The 16140-nt window shown below is 32.8% G+C and overlaps 1 protein-coding gene across 2 annotated transcripts in view; it reads left to right on the plus strand.

Moving 5' to 3' along the window:
- Positions 1-16140, plus strand: part of DPYD (dihydropyrimidine dehydrogenase) — a 794533-nt gene that overhangs the window by 62378 nt on the left and 716015 nt on the right. The gene's annotated exons all lie outside the window — the stretch shown is intronic.

Genomic DNA, 16140 nt, shown 5'->3' on the forward strand with positions numbered 1-16140 from the left:
CCTGATGAGCAATCCAATATAACGTTAAGTTACAGTGTTACATATAATTATTTATAATACTAAGTTTCTGAGAGCAATCAATAAACAAAGTAAACTCCCAAATTGGAATAAAGGGAAAATGATGCGTGGAACACAGTAATCTAGATCTGTTCAGAATGAACTTCTCTTTAGGGTCCTAGTAAAACATTAAGGTGGCATTAATCTAAAATTAATTTGTATAAAAGTCTGGAATATGGGAATAGGCTAATCTGCAGTTAGTGGGAAAGGCAGATTCTAGATTCATTAAATGTTTTTAAGCACCTAACAAAATGCTAGGAACATAGTGAGAGGACTTATGGTATTGTTCGGGAAGAGAGCCAAATAAGCAATGTTAATACAATGTAACTATTTCAGTGTAATATAATTTACTTATTTGTAAGTTTTTGTCTCTCCCTTGACTAAAATGGAAGTTCCATGGAGAAAAGATTTTTGTCCATTTAGTAGTATTCCAAATGCTTATAGCAGTGATAGGGAATTAATAAATCCTCAATACAGATTAGTTGATTAGTTGAAGAAAGGGAGAAAGAAGAAGGGAAGGTAGAAAGGGGGTAAGATGGGCTACATCAGAGTGAGGTTCAGGGTGATGGGGCTGTGGGAGTAATCAGATGTTTTCCAGAAGATAGGAAACCTTGGGTGAGACCTGAAGGACAAGATTGGATTTGGTGAATGTATTTGGATTGTGTGAGGTTGGTTTTGTTCCTAGGTCAAATGGAAGATGCCTTAGAGGGAAGTAGACATGATTTCTGTGAAAATATTGTTTTATTTTGCCATCAATTTTCCTGTAGGCTATCCAAGGTGAAGATATCCAGTAGATAGATAGAAAGGCAGGCAGGCAGGCAGACAGGCAGAACTATATATATATGATTTCTAGTAAAAAAAAAAAAAAATGACCAGAATTATGTTCACTGGATTTAGCAATGCAGAGGCCATTTGTGACCCTGATGAAAATAATTTCATTGAAGCAGAGGGGATGGAAGCTAGTTTGTGGTGGCTTTAGGAGTAAAAGAGAAATGAGCACTTGGCATGTCCAGAGTATGGGCAGTATTCTGAGATCTGATTCTGGACGAGTGCAGGAGATGTAGCTGGTTACATCTATGATGTCTCTAGTTGTCATATATACTTCTACTGATTTTTGTTTTTAAGAAACCAACCTAGGCTCTGTGTTTGCATGTGGAAGAGGAAATATTGCTGCAGAAGTAGAGGGAAAAATGTGTATTGCATTATACATAAACTTCTTCCACAAGCTTTTGGATATTTTCACTAGGAGCTTTGAGAATCCAACAGCATAAGATTACTTACTGACACTGGCAAGGAGAAAGATTTGCCTGCCTATTATTTGGATTTGAAAGGAAAAGGAAAATAAAGAGCTTTAACAAGCAGAGCTGTCTTGTTCACTGAACCACATAAAGTACATTTAATTTTTCTCAGCACAGGTGTACAAGCTTGTAGATACTTTGTACTTTTGGTTGTTTTAGACACTATTTGTGAAAATAGGAAAGTATTTCTAGGGATATATGAAAATCATTTATTTCAAAGAATATGAAACACTGAAACCTAAAATTCATAATTTATTGATTACTGGGTACTCATTCATTTATATAATGGAAAATTAGCATAGAATTTCCATCACTCCCATTTTCTTATTCTTTTTCTGTTTCATTCTAACCAATCCTCCTTCACTCTCTGACTGTCTGTATTCTTCCGTTCTCTCCACAATATATTATCAGTAAATATTTGTTGAGATTTAATAATAAATTTTTTATATGTTTTGCATTAAGAGAGAGTTTTCAAATGAGCATACGAGTTAATAACATTTATTTTGTTATATTTAAATTTATTGTGAAAGTAACTTGGAAGTACTCACCTATATGACATAAATATAAGAACATTGCTTTTACTTTTAAAATTAGCTTCAAAATTATAAACTATCTGACAGTATTATCATGTGGTGATTGGCACACTTCTTTTTAAGCTTATTTTACAGTTAAGTGTCAATATTTGGGAATATGTAATTAGGAGAACTGTATATGGGGAAGCCAACAAGCCACCTTTGGAGCTACTCTGGTCAAACCGTGGCCAAAATGTGTCTACCTAACACCCCAGGTTTTAAAAAGAAGTCCAATACAAACATGTATCTAAAATAATTTAAAATATCAACACTGACACACATTTTAAATTGGCATACATAGGACCACTTTGATTATTTTTATTATTCATTAAATTATTGAGCTATGCGTGGTCATATAGATGTAGGTGAAACAAAGATGACTAAGACACAATCCCTGCATCAAATAGCTCTAATCACTTCTGATGTTATAATACAAGAGATGGGAATTCATGCATTTCCATGGCCACAAATAGAAAACTTCCTTCCTTCCTAATTAAAACTAGGATGAATCCTTAAGTATTCCCAAAAGAATATATAAAATAAGTCTTTGTCTTCCGTTCACTCTCCTACCTTGCCACAGTTTTTGAAAAAAGACTTGGTTCAATTGAGAGATGCCACAGGAGGGCAAATGCAGAGTAATCACACATGTTGTGGCCTCTCAGTATGATTTCCACAATGGAGTTCTGAATTGGGTTTTTGCGAGTGGCTTAGAGGTGTGACAGCACATGTTGAGGGATATAAAGTGATAACATGTTTTATAGTGATAAAATTTGAGTCATTTCTGCAATTCAAAATTTATAGCACTTGAAAATATATTTGGATACTATTTGTAAAGGTACTTCTGCTAACTTCCTATTCTTAATAATTTGAAAAATATCCCATTATTAAGTTTTTATTTATAAATTATACTTAGTATCTTCCTTCTCTATTTCATTTTTATTGTTATAGTATGTATGTATGTACATATTTGTCTTTATGTGTTTATATAGTGACATATTTGTTATATATATATTTTGTTATATATATTTATATATATTTGTTATATATTTACTTATATATATATATTTTTATTTATGTAAATTTACCTACATGATATAAGGAAATCTAACTAATTCATTCACCAAGCCCCATATAGATAACTTCCAAATCCTCCTTGGTACTTCAGTGTGGCATGCAAATATTATCAATATCTGTGCCATGGTATTCCAAACAAAAGAAAGAAAAGAAAAAGTGTGGAAAGTACTGTCCTAAATAATTTCTCAATTTGTAATGATGGGAAAACCGGCATATCTTTTCAGTTAAATCAGTGGTACTCTCATCAGCTAGGTGTTTACATTTATGAAATTTTACCTAAAAATAATATTATGAAGAATGCCCCCAAGAATCTCACAATTTTATAAAATGTCCTGGTTTTAAGGGCGCCTGGGTGGTTCAGTTGGTTAAGCGACTGCCTTCGGCTCAGGTCATGATCCTGGAGTCCTGGGATCGAGTTCCGCATTGGGCTTCCTGCTCGGCAGGGAGTCTGCTTCTCCCTCTGACCCTCCCCTCTCATGCTCTCTCTCTCTCTCCCCCCCTCATTCTGTCTCTCAAATAAATAAATAAATAAAATCTTAAAAAAAAATAAAATGTCCTGGTTTTAAGTATATCTGGGTAGGAAACATTATTACTGATTTCATTTGGGCACCATAGAAAAAGATGATTTTCCTCACTAAAAGATACTGTTAGATGGTATCCTGAAAGAGAAAATCAGGCATTCTACTACAGTCTTTTCTGTTGAGTCTCCTGGGGGGCTAAACATTTCTAATTTCAGTCCACCTCAATATTGATACAACATGAAATAAATGGTGTTCTAAGGAAATGAATTAAAAAAAACCAAACATTAAATGTGAGCTTCAATTTTGATACATGTATAACTGTATTTACTCTTTTTTTTTTTTTAAGTAGATGTGAGATAGTAGCATGGTCTGGCCTCTAGAATCTTTGTTTCATTAATTTGCCTATCTATTATTGCCAAGTATTTGTCTCAGCCCTGAGAATATAGTGAAGAAGACCAACTGAGCTACTGCCCTCAAGAAACTTGCATTCTAGAAAGGGACAAAGGCAATAAAAAATAAACCAGCAAATATATAGATGGTAAATGCTGTAAAGGAAAAAAAATAAGTGTAGTTAGGGATAATGAGGAATGTTGGGATGGGAGATGTTGTTATATGACTTTGGGTGTCAAGAAAGAGCTTGCCAGTTAGCATATGAGCAGAGTAAGAGAATGTGCTTTTGCAGATATCTGGGAGAAGAATATTCCAGACAGAAAGAAACGAGAGTGCAAATGCCATGATACAGGGAGCTGTGGAATTTGTTTATGAAAAATCAAGAAGCCTGGACTTCCGGTTTGTGGTTCCACATGTAAAGAGCTTGGAAGTCACCACCCCAAATGAACAGGCTGAAAAAACAACACTTCTTGGATGAGTAAGAGAGAAAGGAACCCAGAGCAAACTTATTTCCTCAGGTTTGGAGAGAAAGACAGGCACAGGGAATCAGAGCTTACTGGAGTAAAGACTAATGAGATGAAACTGCCACAGGAGCTAGTGCCAAAGAAGGAGACCTGATCTGTAACTGACAGATTGCTGGAGGCTTAGTGTGGACAAGTCTGAGAGTAAAAATGTTGAGGAAGACCCAGCATAGGGAGGCTTCTGCACAGCAAAGAATATCATCAACAAAATGAAAAGGTTCAACCTATGGAATGGTAGAAAATATTTGCAAACCACTTACCCAATAAGGGGTTAATATGTAAAATATACAAAAAACTCATAGCAAAAACCCCCAAAAGAACCCAGTTTAAAATGGGTGAAGAATTTTGGAATTTTTCCAAAGGTATAAAAATGGCCAACATGTACATGAAAAGTGATTAATATCCCTAATCATCAGGGAAATGCAAATCAAAACCACAATGAGATATCGGCTCACACTTGTAAGGATGTTTATTATCAAAAAGATAACAGATAACAAATGCTGGAAAGGATGCGGAGAAAAGGCATAAGAGGCCTAGCTTTCAGCCTATCTTGGCTTTTGACATACTTTCCTCACTAAGCTTAGTCATTTCTAGCTTTTCATTTAAAGGAGAGACATGTAACTCTTCCTTCCATTTGAACACTTAGAGGCCATTGGCTTCTTGGTCTATTGACCTAATTTGTTGTTTTGTCTGAGGGACTAGAGAGGCCTGAGGAGAAGGTGAGAAACAGGAAAAATGGTTGGTCAGGTGGAGCAGTCAGAACAGACACAACATTTATGGATTAAGCTCTCTCTCTTATATGGGTGTAGTTCATGGTCCCCCAAAACAATTGTCAATAGTAACACAAAGATCACTGATCACAGATCACCATAACAAATATAGTAACAATGAAAAAGTTTCAAATGTTGCAAGAATTTTGAAAAAGTGACACAGAGACACAAAGTGAGCAAATGCATTTGGAAAGATGGCACCAATAGACTTGCTCAATGCAGGGTTGCCACAGACCTTCAATTTGTAGTAACTTCTAATGCAATAACTGTGAAGTACAGTAAGGCAAAGAATAATAAAATGAGTATGCCTGTACCTTCTTTTGAATAAGAATATTAAAGGGCAACAGAAATGACATATGTATATGGGAATTAGACAAATAATTTGTGTTCCAAAAGTGTAATTTGTTAGAGATTTATTATAATTTTTAAATCTAAATTAAAATCTTCTATAACTATATTTTTGTATTACTATAGATATGGCTACTTCCATTGTCAAATATTATCTTTTTTAGCATCATTGCTTTGTTAACTGATAGAACAGTGATATAAACTTAGGAAAGATGTTAAAGTTCTATTCCACTCTGTGATTTCCATAAAATGTTTGTTTTGTTTTATTCCATGAACAATTGAAAAAAAAAAGTAGATTTTCTCTTTCATTAGCAAAGTGGTATAGAATCATGGGAGCTATATTGTACAAAAGAACATGTATTGAAAAAATCATCATTGATTTGATTTTTAATATATCATTTATAGAAGAACAGATGGTAGAGTTATAGTTATAAGCAATGAAATATAAAAACCGCCTAGCCTGATGGTTTTAGTGGCAATTTGCATGATCAAATTAAGTTAGAAAAAAATAGACTTAATTCTATAGATGACATTATTGGTAGTTTTATTTTCCCTCTGATCTTGTGTATTTCTTATCTCTCATGATTGCACAGCACCCCTCACATTATTCCTCTTTTCATTTTTCCTCCTTTTCAGTTACTCTAGTATTCGGAGGCTAATTTTTTAGAGATTCAAAACCAGATTCTGGTGTGAAAATCCATTTATGTTAAAGAATTCACATGAAATAAAAGGACTATTGAATCAAAGCACAAAATAGTTCATTAAGATGTATTGTAGAAGTGAATAATGTCCTAATAAATAGTTTTAGACTTCATTTTCATAAGTAAGAATTTAGTTAAGCATATCTTAATTTATTTCCTTAATTAGTACCTACTTTGGAAGTTAAGTAAGAGAAAGGTAGAAATTTAACCTGCATTTTACTATTTGTAAAAGAGGTACAAAAATATTCTATACCAGTTGTAATTGTGCATGTCTTTAATCAGATATTTGGAGACCTATTTCAATTGCCTGCAGTGTTAGCTATTCAAACTGAAAATATTCTGTAAGATTCCCTTATAACTTGAGAACCAGATGACTCATTTCCCTTAGACAGCTCAGCTTGTGCAATTTTAGCTGTGGAGAATGAGCTGTCCATTACTCTTTATCACCATTCTCTGCTGAATGAGTTTGCTCTTTCTTCCTTTCCATTGCTTGTATTTGTTTATCTAATTTGGATTATTAGCATGCCATAATGATCTATAATTTTTCCCCCTCAGTCATTTACTTCTCAGGCAGGAAGTTTCTCAGTACTCCTGAGGACAACAATAACACGTGATAGTTTGTTTTTGTTAAAGGAAGTCACAAAATTAAAAAGTTTGGAAGAGACTCACGTCTTTAGGAAAAGCTTTATTCAAACATTGCTACAGAATGTTTGCCCATGTTTTTTCCTGCAAATATGTGTAAAAGGAAATGCAGTGATCTTGGTGATAAATTCCAGCCATAGCAATCCTTAAATTCATCAATTTGTTTCTTACAATTTTAATATAATTATTACAGTGCTTTAGAAATTATGAAAGATAATTCAGTTCTTATTTGTGGAACACTTAGTGTGGTGCAGGTCCTTGTACCAAACTCATAAGGTTCAAATCTAGACTCTCAATTTCTACTGAGGAAACTGCAGGCAAATTATTTAACCTCTGTGCTTCTGTTTCCTCATCTGAAAAAAAAAAATGAATATAGTAATGGTTCTCTTATTGGGCTGTTGTAGGGTTTAAAAGAACTTAGAACAATTCCTGGTATAGAGCAAGAATTCTGTTAGTGTTAGCTATTAAAGGATTTTTGATAGTGTAGAGTATTTTAGGTAGTATAGATAGAACAGGGAAAAATGGAATCATTTGAAATCCTACCACTGAGAAATAAGTCACTGACATTTTGAAGTGTGTTGTTTCAGTCTTAGTCTGTGCCTCTATATTTTTATGAGAAATGAGGTTATAGCATACATCTTAGTTTGTAACCTCATGTAGTTCACTTAAAATAATATGTAAATTTCCCACATAATCATATGTCATACTACATATTATTTAAATGCCTTTGGTATCATAGTAATGTGATAATTACATATCCAATGTCCTAGAGCTGAATATGAAGTTTTCATACAGGATTGACTGATCGATTGATTGATTTAGCTACTGTCAGCAATGTCTCAGTTGTTGATATTGTTATAATGGCCATCATTTTACATATTTACATATTTAAGATTATTTTCTTAAGATACGTAAGACATTTCTTTTGCATTTAAACTTCAGTTCTTAGTTATACCTCAAAGCAAACTAAAACTGATCCCATCTTAAATGTTTGGAAACATATGACTCATAATCTCATAATACACAGAAAAAAGTTCTTCATCTTCCTGTATTGTTTTCCTCTGAAAACTCTTTGATGTTTATTGGAGTGTCTCCAGAACAAACTTCGCACTCAAGATGCTGACCAATGGTGAGATACTACTTGCTGTTAATTATACAACACATTTTTCTTTTATAAAATAACACTGAATGATATCTAATTAAGCAGAATTATATAGTCACTTTATATATTATAGATTTACATTAGTATTCTTAAAATAGGTTATTTAAATTTATATTATATGCATATATATTTTGAATGTTCATACAGTAATGGAATCTGATATTTACATGGTATATATGCATGTAAAAGAAAACTTTTAGTGTATCTGCTGCCCTAATAACATAAAATACAATTGCATATTACAGCCCAACCTCCCATATCCTCTACAGTGACACTTTTTACATCATCTTTTTTTTTTTTTTCTTTTTTTTTTTTGAGATAGAGAGAGGGAACACAAGCAGGGGGAAGTGGGAGAGGGAGAAGCAGGCTTCCCGCTGAGCAAGGAACCTGATGAGGGGCTCGATCCCAGGACCCTGGGATCATGACCTGAGCAGAAGGCAGACGTTTAACTGCTGAGCCACCCAGGTGCCCCTTTTTACATCATCTTAAAGGATGAACTGTTTGGGATTTATTTTACTTACTGAATATGACATTTCAGGAAAATAGTCACTTATAATCTCTAGAAGTTCTTAAACAGAAGTGGTATTTTCTCATTGTTAAACAAATAGATGTATTAAAGTTTTCCACTGATATGACTATTTCAAAAATATTTTAAATGCTCTTTTCATCTCAGTTTCTGATTATTGTACCTTCTGTGTGGATTTTACCATTTATTAATATAAATAATCTTGTGCTTTGCATTTGCCTGTCCCATCATTTATTTTTTAAAATTATTTGACATAAAGATATATCTTATTTGATTCTGAGAATCTTTGTCTCTAAATATAGAAGTCTAATCACTTTATATTTGTGTTTAATTGGTCATTTTGGATTTGCATTTGAATGTTATATCTTAGTCCCTACTGTACCCTCATCAGGTCTATGATATTTTTCTTCTTTTTGCTGAAATTTTCATTTTTTTCTCTGGATTAATAAGTCATACACTTTATTTTGATTTTATAACTGCAATATTACATTTTTAACATATTTGAATTAATTGACTTCTCTACCATAGTGAATAAATACCATAGTCAATAAATGGAGTCAGGCTCTTTTGAGTCCCTTCATTTAAATTGATAAATTTAGCATGCTTTTATTTCCTGCCTAATAATCCCTTCTGTTATTTTATTAGGGTAAGCTTGTGTTTAAAATGTTTTATTTCTTGGATGCTGTGAAACTTCTCTTTTAAGAATAATTTTAAATATTTTCCTAAGCTTCCTATATGCGTTAAAGATTATATTACTTCAAATTTCTGTTTTTTAATAATTTTATTCATTTACCTTTTTTTATACTACATCTTCTCTCCACTTAAGAAATATAACAAATGGAAAAGTTTCTATTTGAATAGTTATTTGAAATTTTTTTGTAAAAATTGAATTCTTAGTTTTCAGCAGTCACTGTATTCCACAAGTATTTTGTTTTTCCTGGAAGTGATATAATTTATTTTGAAGGAAAAATATACAGTTCAGTGTCACACACATTGTGTGACATAGCATAGTTTCAAATTCCTAGCAGTCAGTTGGAAATAGAAGACTGATTTTAAGTGAGAGATCAAGTTAGATTTTAGGGTGAAAAACTAAAAATGTTAGCTGAGGCAGTTATTGTCCCGAAATCCCCTTTATTCTTCTTATTTAGTTCCACAAACAAAAAGCAGTTTATCTCATGTATTTTGTTTTGTTTTGTTTTGTTTTTTAGAAGTCACTTCTTGATGAATACGTCTATTATAGAAACACATGATGAAGTAATATTTTAAGAAGTTAAAAAATTAGTAAACAAGCAGTGAATAAGAAAGAGAATAGAAGGTATAATGTGATGTTTTTCTATGCTTTTAAGACAGTGATGCTAAATATCTCTTGCCCAGTAAAGGTTTCATGTTGTAATTTGAATAAATTACAAACTTTTTTATCATGATTTAATAAGATTCTATATGACCTGGACCGTGTCCACCTCTCCTCTATTTTATTTTCTGCCTTTATATACTTTATTTATCATGCTTTAGACACACTGACCTTCTTGTTTTCCTTAGGATTAGCCAAGTTCATAGCCATCTCAGGGTCTTTGCAATTTCTTTTCTCTCTACTGTGACCTTAGAATGGCTCTCCCTGCTTATTCTGCTTTTGTAATAGGCCCCCATCTCCCTCACTATCACATTATCCTCCTTTCTTTCCCCAAAGCATTTAATTGTCTGAAGCTATCAGTGTTAAATATTGACATTTGAAGTGTGTATGTTTACCATATTTCAAATAGATACTTAAAGTATGTATTTGTATTATCTCTTTCCCCTCCTTAACAAGGCATCCTTTTCTCAAAAGAAGACAGAGCACTATAATACTTAGAATAAACTCCATGGAAAGAAATGTGGCTATTTTTTAATCTAGTTATTACTAGATTATTGCTAAACAAGATCAGCCTGATTATATGCTATAATAAGTGTTTAAAAAAATCAAGTTTACATTTTCAACTTCTCTGGGGGAAATAAAAGTTCTCATGCAGCCAATATCATATCGTTCACTGGGGATTGTGAGAAAGCTCCATAGACAATGGATGTGGGCCAGACAATGAAGTTATTGTAAGCCATAATATAATGGTATATGGGTATTTTTTTACTCTGTTTTATTTTGTCTTGAAATTATATTCAGTTTACATGTAATCAAATTATGCTAAGGAAAATTATGATAAAATTCTGATGAATATACTGAAGAGAAACATAATTTGCTATGAGGTAAATAGCTTCTGCCACTAAATGTATATGTTCTAGTGATTCAAAGTGTCATTTTAATTCCTAAGAACATCTAGTTTGGGGGTTGAGGAGGAAGTTATTGCTGTAGTGAGAAGCCATTAAACAGTATTTTGTCGATTATGTTCAAAATTGGTTAAATGCATAGGACAAGGTGTCCAGTTTTGAGCTCCATTAATAAAAAAGGAAGTTGAGAACCTGAAGTGGATTCCTGAGATAAGCACATGTATAAATTGAGAGTTAAAAACAAATCAGAATGATGAAGCAAGGCTAAAGGGTTGGATTGTTCAGGCTCGAGACTAGAAGAGTGGGGAGTTAATAACAGTCTTTAAGGATGAAGGGTTCTTACAAAAGAAAGATGACTAGCTGTTTTTCATCTCCAGTGAGTACAGAACAAGAGGATGGGATTTAACAAATATTTATTGAACATCTCCATTGAGTGCAGAACAAGAGGATGGGAAGCATAAGGGCTTTAGATTAGAACTGAAGAATATCCTAAGAGTGAAGATTTTAATTCCTTGAGAGGTTGTGAATTTTGTTTTTTGGAAGTCTCTTAAACAATATAGATTTTCACTTCATAACTCTACCAATAGGCAGTAGTGTCAATTCAACATTTATTGCATTCTTAAAGCCCCCTCCAGTTCAGTGATCTTAGCAATCTGTCAATGAATGGAATGCTGAGCAGATCTTTGTCGAACTAGCCAACATTTAAGCTATTTAAGATAATAATAATAGTTATGTTAATTATGATTATAGTAATTTAATGTAATTAGAAGATTAGAAGTAAAAGGTATTAACAGTAGCACTTAGTAGAGAATCATTACACAAAGTAAGTACCTTTATGAATTATAGGGTATGTATATATTTATGTAACATATGTATATGTCATATGTATGTAATGCTTAATTGGTGCAATAAGATATTTGGATTATTCAATACATTATATAGATGTCTTTTGATAGAAATAAATACTAAGGAGAGAAGAAGTCATTTGAATTTCAGTGTAATATGATTTTTCTTAAAAATGTCCATTTGAAAATTAAGCTCTCTCTTTTTCTTCTTTGTAATTTTATTCATTGACAATTTAATTTATTACACTTATTATTCTATTAATGACTACAGCCAATGTTTAATTATTCTAACAAGGATAGCAATAAAACTACCCAGTTTATCAAGTTGAAACATTTAATATGTTTAATAGAAATATTTCTTTATTACTAATGGTCATTAAAAAATAAAATTAAGATATACTCATTATCTTCCCCTGGGAAGCAGGTCAGTTAAGCACAGTCAATAAAACAGTGCTTATCAAAGGAGCTACTGCCTACCAGAGAAGGTCTGAGACTTTAGCCCACAAGGGAAAACATCTGTGAAGTTTTTCCTTTGTTTAATTTTAATATTAATGAAAATTTTGTATTCTACATATCATATGGTTATGATTGAACACCTAGTATGGGTCAGGCACTGTTTAATACCCTGGGGTCACAGCCATGAACAAAATGGAGGAAAATTTCTTCTTTTATGGAGATTACATTCTAGCTTTATAAAATTAATAAATAAGTGAACTATATAGTGTACTAAATTAGTTTAAGATCTATTCATTTGATTAAAATATCTGAATTGCTTGTGCTGAGGAACAAGCAATAATTCCTTCGACTCCCAGCTACTCCTTTTGAGTAGCCAGTAGGATACTGCTTCAGTGATCCTATCAGTGTCCGGAAACTGGTTTAAATTAAGAAGTACTTAGTCAAATATTCATTTCAGCAATGCAGTGATTATTGTTCTTTCTTTAGCCTTTAGCATTGGAGATTGCACAGTCATGTGGGGAGAGATGCTATGTGTACTTTTACACTGCTTACTAAGTACATCCAAATAATCACTAATAAGAGATATCCAGAATCAAGTCACAGAGGCAGTGCAGTGCAATATTTCCACGATGTGTTGAAGGAAATCTTGATAAGTATATTTTTTGATGACATGTTAAGCCACTTATGGTTTATGATGGGATGAAAGGGTCACTAATCTTTTGGTCAATCTTCTCTTGTCTCTGTGATAATCTCATAAAAGAACCAGTTCAGAGAATAACGATGACTGATAATGCCATTAATCTAAAAACTGATACTGTAATTTCCATCACATGTAAATTATCTCAGCCTTGCAATCTACATAATCAACTCTCTCCGTTCAGTTTTCAAATTGCATTTTTGTTGCAGCATATGGGTCACATAAATACACTGTTTTCCTTATAATTTTGTTTGAGTCATGTCCAAACTTGCAAGAATATTTAAATAGGTCAGATTTGCAAATCTCTACAGGGGGAGCAATAAATTTAAGTTGATTTACCTTATTTCAGTTTTTAACCTCTGACAAAGCATCATTTTTCCTTCATGATGAAACCTCTTAGATAAACACTTTCCTACAGCAAAGTGCAGCAGAGAAATCTGTACACATTCCTGTTTCATTAAACATTTACTAAAAATACAGTTATTGATACTTCAAACTTAAAAAAAAATAAAATTTGACTGTTTTGCCACTAAAACCTACCAAGAAAAAAGGTCAGTTTCTTGGAGACAAGTTATAATTTGAGATTGGGGCTATAGCTTCTGGAGCATTCGGAAGGTGGCATGGCCCAGACGTAGGTGAATCCTTTTATACTTCTGTCTTTCATGAATTTGACATCACTGTGCACATGAGTTCATTAATTTTTTTCTAATTAATACAATTTTGTTTAACAATAAAAAAGGAAAAAACTCAAAAAGCTTACTGAAATCTTCTTCATTGATTTTTTTTTTTTTAAGCGTGCTCCACACCCAACATGGATCCCAATGTGAGGCTTGAATTCATGACCCAGAGACTGAGATCAAGAGTCAGAGGCTTAACTGACTGAGCCACGCAGGTGTCCCCCTTCAGTGATTATTTTAACTTCAAATATTTAGGAAATGACCACTTAAACAAATAGTAGAGTAAAATGGTAAACATGGCAAAAAATAGGGGAAATTAGAGATGTTCATGCTTCCATACAATAAAATACAGTATCTGGTTACCCTTTCATATCAACCAGTTATTCAGATGGCATTTGAATGTATTAAATTTTATGGTTTAGACATAAATAAATAACAACCCATTTTCTGCTTGGATACTTCTTTTTGGTCCAAAGCAGATTCATCCAAAATACTACAACATTGGGCTTCAAAAATTTAGTCTTATTTCATTAGACAAGGGAGAAGGATTCTCTTCCTATTTTCTTTGTTCTAAATTGTCTTAAACACTTATTTCATAATTTTCAATACTTTATTGTTTCTTTCATAAGTTATTTATTTTAATGCTATAAATTTTTTGTTGAAAAATCCATTTTAGCTCCCATCTCCTAAATTTTGTGTCATTTTTTGGTTATTGTTCCTGTTATACTTTAAAAACCCACAAGGAATGATTTTTTGGCAAAATGTGCCCTAAACAAGTCAAATAGAAACAATTGTCTGGAGAAGGTATTTGCAAATGACATATCTGATAAAGGGTTAGTATCCAAAATCTATAAAGAACTTATTAAACTCAACACCCAAAAAACAAATAATCCAGTAAGAAATGGGCAGAAGACATCATGAAGAGACATTTTTCCAAAGAAGACATACAGATGGCTAACAGAAAAGATGCTCAACATCACTGATTCATCATGGAAATACAAATCAAAACTACAATGAGCTATCTCCTCACACCAGTCAGGATGGCTAAAATTAACAACAGATGTGGGTGAGGATGCAGAGAAAGAGAAAACCTCTAACACTGTTGGTGGGAATGCAAACTGGTACAGCCGTTCTGGAAAAACAGTATGGAGGTTCCTCAAAACGTTAAAAATAGAACTACCCACGATTCAGCAATTACACTACTAGGTATTTACCCAAAGGACACAAAAATGTAAATTTGAAGGGTTACATGCACCCTGATGTTACAGCAGCATTATCAACAATAGACAAACTGTAGAAAGAGCCCAAGAGTCCACTGACTGATGAATAGATAAAGAAGATGTTGTCTATATATATAATGGAATATTACTCAGCCCTCAAAAGAATGAAATCTTGCCCTTTGCAACAACATGAATGGAGCTAGTGTGTGTTATGCAAAGCAAAATAAGTCAGAGAGAGACAAATACTATATTATTTCAGTCATATGTGGAATTAAGAAACAAAACAGATGAACATAGGGGAAGGGGGAAAAAGAAAAAAGAAAGGGAAGCAAAACATAAGTTACTCAACTATAGAGAACAAACAGGGTTGTTGGAGGGGAGGTGCAAGGAATGGGTAAATGGGTGATAGGTATTAAGGAGGCACTTGTGATGAGCAGTGGGTATTTTATGTAGTTGATGAATCACTAACTTTACTCCTGAAACTGATATTACAATATATGTTAACTAGAATTTAAATAAAAACTTGAAACAAAAACAATGAAAAAGAAACAATTGTCTGGGAATATATTTATAATGTAAATGATTAAAGAAAGTCAAAGGATATGAATAGGAAATATCTAAAAGAGAAAATGTAAACAGCCAATAAATACATGAACATATAATCAACCTCATTAGTAGCCAGAGAAATATAAAATGTTTTTTAGTCTCAAATTGGCAAATGTGTAGGAGATTAATAATATCCAGTACTAACAAAGTTTCAGGTCACTATGCACTTTCATACTTTGCTAGTGTGTTTTGAATGGATACAAACTTTTGGTGAATTAGCTAGTAATGTATGCTACAATGGAAAAAAGATCTTAATATTTCCACTATGAATAATTTTTCCCACAATAAGAAAAATTACCACCATCCTTGGAGAATGATATAACATTATTCATAACCAAATGCTATGATAAAAGTACATTTTTGGGGGTGCATGGGTGGCTCAGGTCGGTTAAGCGTCTGCCTTCGGCTCAGGTCATGATCCCAGGGTCCTGGGATCGAGCCCCATGTTGGGCTCCCTGCTCAGCAGCGAGTCTGCTTCTTCCTCTCCCTCTCTGATCTCTCTCACTCTCTCTCAAATAAATAAATAAAAATCTTTAAAAAATAAATAAAAATGAAAAGTACATTTTTATCACTAATAAATTTGTTAAAATATGGAATTTAAGCTGTTTTTGGAATTTTAGACACCTATTTATTGACTGGTGAGATATCCATGTATTTGTGTTATCAGGAAAAAATGTGCTGATTTTTTTTTAAAGGTGGATCCCTCTGAAAAAGTTACACACACACACACACCCCTCAACATAAAGCATGTGTTTGTGTGAGCATGGAAATCTCTATAGAAAGGTAGTAACTGTGCTTAAA

Source organism: Eumetopias jubatus, unplaced genomic scaffold, assembly GCF_037043125.1.
Source record: "Eumetopias jubatus isolate StellerSeaLion01/CBP00866 unplaced genomic scaffold, mEumJub1_p1.0 scaffold_4, whole genome shotgun sequence".
NCBI lineage: Eukaryota > Metazoa > Chordata > Mammalia > Carnivora > Otariidae > Eumetopias > Eumetopias jubatus.